General features: G+C 39.2%; 1 protein-coding gene across 1 annotated transcript in view; it reads right to left on the bottom strand.

Annotated features, from left to right (window-relative positions):
- Positions 1-5863, bottom strand: part of LOC143672943 (uncharacterized) — a 247171-nt gene that overhangs the window by 125462 nt on the left and 115846 nt on the right. The window lies entirely within an intron of this gene.

Here is a 5863-nt window from a genome sequence, read left to right as displayed (position 1 = left end):
GGTGACCACACAACTTTGAGTCTTTTGAGTTTTCTAAAAAGGGCCCTTAATCATCCTTGAGAATTTCCTTCCGATTTCCTTTAGCAAATCAAGAAACCAATTAACTGCAAGTTCCAAGGGGATTAAAGAAACTTTCCACTCATGTTAATTTTGAATTTATTTAACAAAGCTGGGTACTCAGCTTTGACACAAAAAGCTCATTAAAAGTTTTCTGCAACAATCCCAGATGTCTGATATAATAAGCCCCTGAACACTGTTATTTCAATTAACATCCTTCCCTCCCACACTTGGACCAGAGACCCATAGTTCATTGTGATTAGTGCATTTGTCTCTTCCTTGGTGGACATCTTATCTACTTAGGTGTAAAATTATACAGGTTTCTAGTTGGTTGAAATTTCAACTTTAACTTACTTCTACAAACTTCATTAAACATATATTGAGTAATAGAAGATACAAAAAGCTCTCCTAACATATTTGAGAATGTATTAAAATTAAAATATACATAAGTGCAATTTCAAAAAACCCATTGGTAACTGGGTGGGGTCATGTGGCAACCTCTCAAACTTAAAAAGTTAGGGGCAGGATGCTGTTATTCCTAGCTTCTCTTTACTTTTAATAGTTAATATGAGAACATTTAAAGAAACTAAACAAGAACCCATTAATTAATCTTTTACTCAGTTTCTATATATATATATAAACAAAAAGTTGTAGCTATTGGTCTATTTCATTTCTGATATAATTTTATCTTATAATTTGATATAATTTATTAATTTCAATGATAGATTTCCTATAAGGTATTGGAGAGGAATGACAGTGTATATTAATGTAAATGACAAGGATATTTATCTAAGGAGTCAGGATCTCAACTTCTCAGCTTTCATTCTTCACAATCCCCAATTGATGGCCTTTCTGAGAGAAACACACACAGTGGTCAATGACAGGCAATCAAATCCTTTTCAAAAACAGAATTTCTTTGTTTCTTTCCAACGCCCAATTTTGTTGCTTAAATATGTAGACTAGATGCTTACCCTGTTAAATTTCACTCTTCATCTTTTTCTGACTAAATTTGAAGACAATCACAGTTCTTAGACATATCTTCAAGGGTCCAAGTGCATGAGATTTATTATTCATTATAAGTAAAAATGGAGATAATTTATCAAAATTACCTGTATATTTAGTAGACTAGTTGTTCATGCAAGCTCAACTCAATAGAACCTAATCTTATACCTGTACTAAATTTCTTTTGCCTCCTGGACTTCTGTTTTCATACTGAGAGAGCAAACATCATCGGATATGCTTGACATATCTGCATATGCAAAAGAGAAATGAGGAATTAAGAGATGAGATCACATGGATAATTTGCTTTCCTTTCTTCTGCCCAGGAGGACACTGCTGTATGAACATTGTATGAGTTTAGAGAATATGGTCACATGAAATGCAGCTATTAATGGAATTTCATTGTGGCCAGATGGGAATGCACTTCCCTATGGTGCTTCTTTCTTTCCTGCCTCGCTCTGCTTCTACTTTACTCCTGCTCCCTTATATGGTTCTCTATAATGAAGTAGTAGTGTCTAAATCTTTTCCTCAAGCTTTACTTTCTAGGGATTGTAGGACAAGTGTATATCTTAGAAGGAGTGGCCCCAAGAGGAGACTCTCAACAGGAGACACTGTTATTGATGTAAAGTGGGGTGAATACAATGATTAAACCAGATAAGGATTAGATGAAATGGGGTCAGTTTGGATATATGTCGCCTGAGGCAACTTAATGGAGTGAGGGCAATGAAAATTATAAGGGTTCCCTAGTAATCTGGCTCTTGATAGGAATCATCAAAGATTGGTAGGAAGAAATTCAATTAGCTAACTGGAAAGCCAATTCTAGACATTCTGAAAAAAATAAAGGGGCAGTACAGCACGTGCTGGAAGATCCTCATATTCAGTCACAAATTAGACTATGTCAAACATTATGTCCGGGAAAGTTAATTGTGAGTGAGACATTGGAGGTTGGTTCATGTTCCCATCAAATCTCTTGAACCAAAATCAGGGTGCTGATATGAAAAGAGCAGGATCCTAGAGCTAAGTCAGTAGCATTTGGGTGGAGATAGCAACTGAAATTCTTTAAAAAAATAAAATTTTCTCAACCTTCAAAGACATTAGAGACAGGCATCTCCTTTGTGAAATGAGAACAGTTTTCCCTTCCCTGTTATTTATGCAATAGCTCACTTGAGGCAGGCAGAAGTCACAAATAATGACAATTGTTCTTCTGAAATTTCCCTGAATTTTCCCTTGTTGATTCAGGCTGTTAATAGGGAGCAGTTCTCAGCAAATTTGAGAAGAGAGTCATGCTAGAAAAAGCGCACTCAGTGATCAATCCAGAGACACTAGGATTTCAAAGAAAGAAAGAACTTTTATTGCAGTGCTCAAAGTAAGAATAGGAGGTGGAAACCTCAGATCTGTCTCAAAGAATTGCAAAAACAGAGAGTTTTACAACATTGAAACAAAGGCAAGCAGGCCTAGGACAATGAGTAAAATGGCTCTACATGATGAAGTTAGAGGTGGTATAATTATCGGGTATGTGCAGATTGTTTACATGCTTAGTCATAGAATGTATGTAAGAATATGATGGAGACTTAACATAGTGGGCATAATTTTTAGCACTATAATAAGATATAGGGCACCTATAGTTTAAGGTTTAAGTTATTGAACATGTCAAGTGGTCCAATTCTGGTTTGAACCAGCTTTTTTTCAAAAAACAGCTTAGTAATTCAGGTGACTTAGCTCTGGTCTGACTGAGATTCTTCACTAATAAACATTAAGGGGCTGGCTACGAGATCACAAGGCTTCAAATGGTAAAACAAGATAAGGGCAACAGGGAGAGCTAGACATGAGTTATCCAGAGGCCTTACAGTTGCAAGCCATGATTATACAGTTACACAGCAAGGCATCATCATCAAAGCATCTGGGTTACAGTTTGGTGAGTTATACAGTTGCAGACATTTGTCTTTGACTACTTTAAAAGGTTAATAGCCATTAAGACTGATGGTTTACAATGATCAGAAATTTTGCCTTCTGACTTTGTCAAAAGATTAATATATATATCTATGTAATAATCCAGCAATTTTCAGTGGTTATCTATTCTAAAAATACTAGAAAGTAAGAAAGCATTCATATAAATAAAACTATAATTATTTGTTAATTCTTGTATACTCACAAGAGTTTTCCAAGGTTGCTGTATCAAATTCCCCACACTGGCTGGCTTAAACAAAAAGAATTTATTTTCTTACAGTTTGGAAACTTGATGTCCAAAATCAAGGTGATGATAACATCATGAATTATCCAATGTCTGCAATGTTCTGTTAGTGGCTTGCAGGCTATCCATAAATCAATCTGTGCCTTTGTCACATGGCCATGGCTATATCTCTATCTGTCTGTTAATGTCTCTAAATTTCCTCATTTTATAAGTTCATTCATTCATATTGGATTAAGATCCACCCTGCTCTGGTGTGCCCTCACATTTACTAATAACTTCTTCAAAGATCCTGATTAGAAATGTATTCATGTCCATAGGACTGGGGCTTAGGGCTTGAACATGTATTTATGGTAGATATGATTCAATTCACAACATCCCCTTAGTGAACCACCTATGATCCTATGTTCCCAATCTGACACTTGCAGATTTGAACTCATACCCCTCTACTGTGCTGAACAACTCTAATGTTCTCTGTGCTTGGGTCCTATATCTGGCTGCCTTTGAAAGGATTAAAATGTCTGAGCACTCAATGTCTCAGAATGGGCAACTTAAATGTTTGGGGAAATGATTTCCTACAGGGAAAATGTTGGACAATGGGGGACAAAGTTGATAAACTGTATCATTTTATATGTACCTTTGAAGATGGTTCTGTGAGGTTAAGTCCTCAGTTGCATTTAGCAGAGATTTATATTGCAACACACCATCAGGTGGTCCCTCTATCCCTGGAGCCTCATTCTTTGTTTCTCAAAATCCAGCCTCCCTGGAATGGCCATCCATAACAAAGCAGCAATGGAAGCAAACCATAACCCATGACTCTATTTTATGGGGAATCCAGAGTATAGACATTTGTTTCTATGATTTTGTTTCTGCCCATTAATATAACTATAATTTTATATAGTCTTAATTACTATGAGGGGAATTCCTGAAAATTTATTTTACAACTTTAAGATTCTTTTTTCTTGACATTTTTGCATTGATAAAAATATTATACCTTGCCAATTACACTCATGATGACTACTCTGAGATTTTGTTTGTGATTATACTAAATAATTTGATCATTTGGAGAATAATGTAAATAAGAATTTGAATCACCAATCCATTTGAATCTTCTTTAATTCCTGTCTCAAATATGTAACACTTTCTGGCAAGGTCCCCTCCAATTTCCATTTATGTTGAATATTTCTTGGTTGATTTTTAATTACATTAAAAGTACATGTTGACTTGTTACCCAATATGAAAACTAGGAACTTAATAGAAATTTTGCAACTAAAATGTGGCATTCTTATACTTCATTTTCCTACTCCCCCTTGCCAGAAGAAACCACATCCAGAACTTGATGTACAGTATCACCTTGTTCTCCTATTCATTTAGCCATATTCCATCTAAACATAGAATTAAAACTTTTGTTTTGGGGAGGCAGGGCACGAGGGGTGGAGTCAGCACGGGGCCATGCCGCACTGCCCGAGGTCAGTGGAGAGTGACGGCCATGATCTCGCGCGCTTTCCGACTTTCTCACTTGTATAGATGCCAGTTCTACACCCCAGGATATAAGCTTCAGTGTGTCATGTCCCAACCAAGGCCTAACCTAAGCTGACCGCCTCTCTCACCTAATTGCAATAAGATGATGTAAACATTTGCATCAGCGATCTTCAAACTGAGGTGTTTGAACTCCTGGCAACTCCCAGAAGATTCTATAGTTGATATAAGTTGAATGAATTACTGCAGTGGATAATAAAAGGTGCATCAGGCAGCCTCAGAAGATGGCAGCTTAGTAAGACGCGCGGGGCTTAGTTCCTCCTCCAGAACAGCTACTGAAGAAACAGAAACAGTACAGAACAGCTCCCGGAGCCATGACAGAGACCAAAAAGACAACGTACCCCATTCTGGAACAGCTGAACCGGCTGGGAGAATCCGCTACGGTGAGATCCCCGAGGGGCGCGCGCTTCCCCGGGCTGTGGCGGCTGGTGGTCGGAGCCCCTCCCTTCCTCCTTCCCGGGCTGGCTGGGAGATTTAGACAGGTGGTCCCCTCAAGCCGCAGCGGCCGGTGCCCCCCCATGCAGCCTCCTGGGCCAGCTGCGAGATTTGGATCAGAGGTCCCCCAAGCCACGGAGGCCGGCGACCGGGGTCCCTTCCACACACGTGGCTTCCCGATCTGGCTGGGAACAGTGGAGAGGCACTCCCCCAAGCCACGGCGGCTGGTGCCCCCCACCATGCTTGGCACCCCAGGCCAGCTGGGAGATTCGGATTGTCACTCCCCCAAGCCGCTTCAGCTGGCGACCCTCCCCTACAGTGAGAGTTTTCCAAAGTTAAAGGAGCCACAGCATCTTTTACTGGTGGGACCCGCAGACAGATGAGTGCCATGAGCACCACCTACTGGGTAGGATAAGAATAACAGAGCCCAGAGATTTCAAAGAAAAATCTTTCAACCTGCTGGGTCCCACACCCAGGGATATCTGATTAAATGCCCAGATGCCAGCAGAAGATAATGGATCACGCTCGAAAAATTGAACATATGTCCCAGTAAAAGGAACAAACCAACAGCTCAAATGAGATACAGGAGCTGAGACAACTAATGCTGAATATATGAACAGAAATGGAAAACCTCTTCAAAAACCA

The sequence above is a fragment of the Tamandua tetradactyla genome, assembly GCF_023851605.1.
Source record: "Tamandua tetradactyla isolate mTamTet1 chromosome 22 unlocalized genomic scaffold, mTamTet1.pri SUPER_22_unloc_2, whole genome shotgun sequence".
Lineage (NCBI taxonomy): Eukaryota > Metazoa > Chordata > Mammalia > Pilosa > Myrmecophagidae > Tamandua > Tamandua tetradactyla.
The sequence above is the reverse complement of the archived record's forward strand: the minus strand, read 5'-3'. Positions and strand labels throughout refer to the sequence as shown.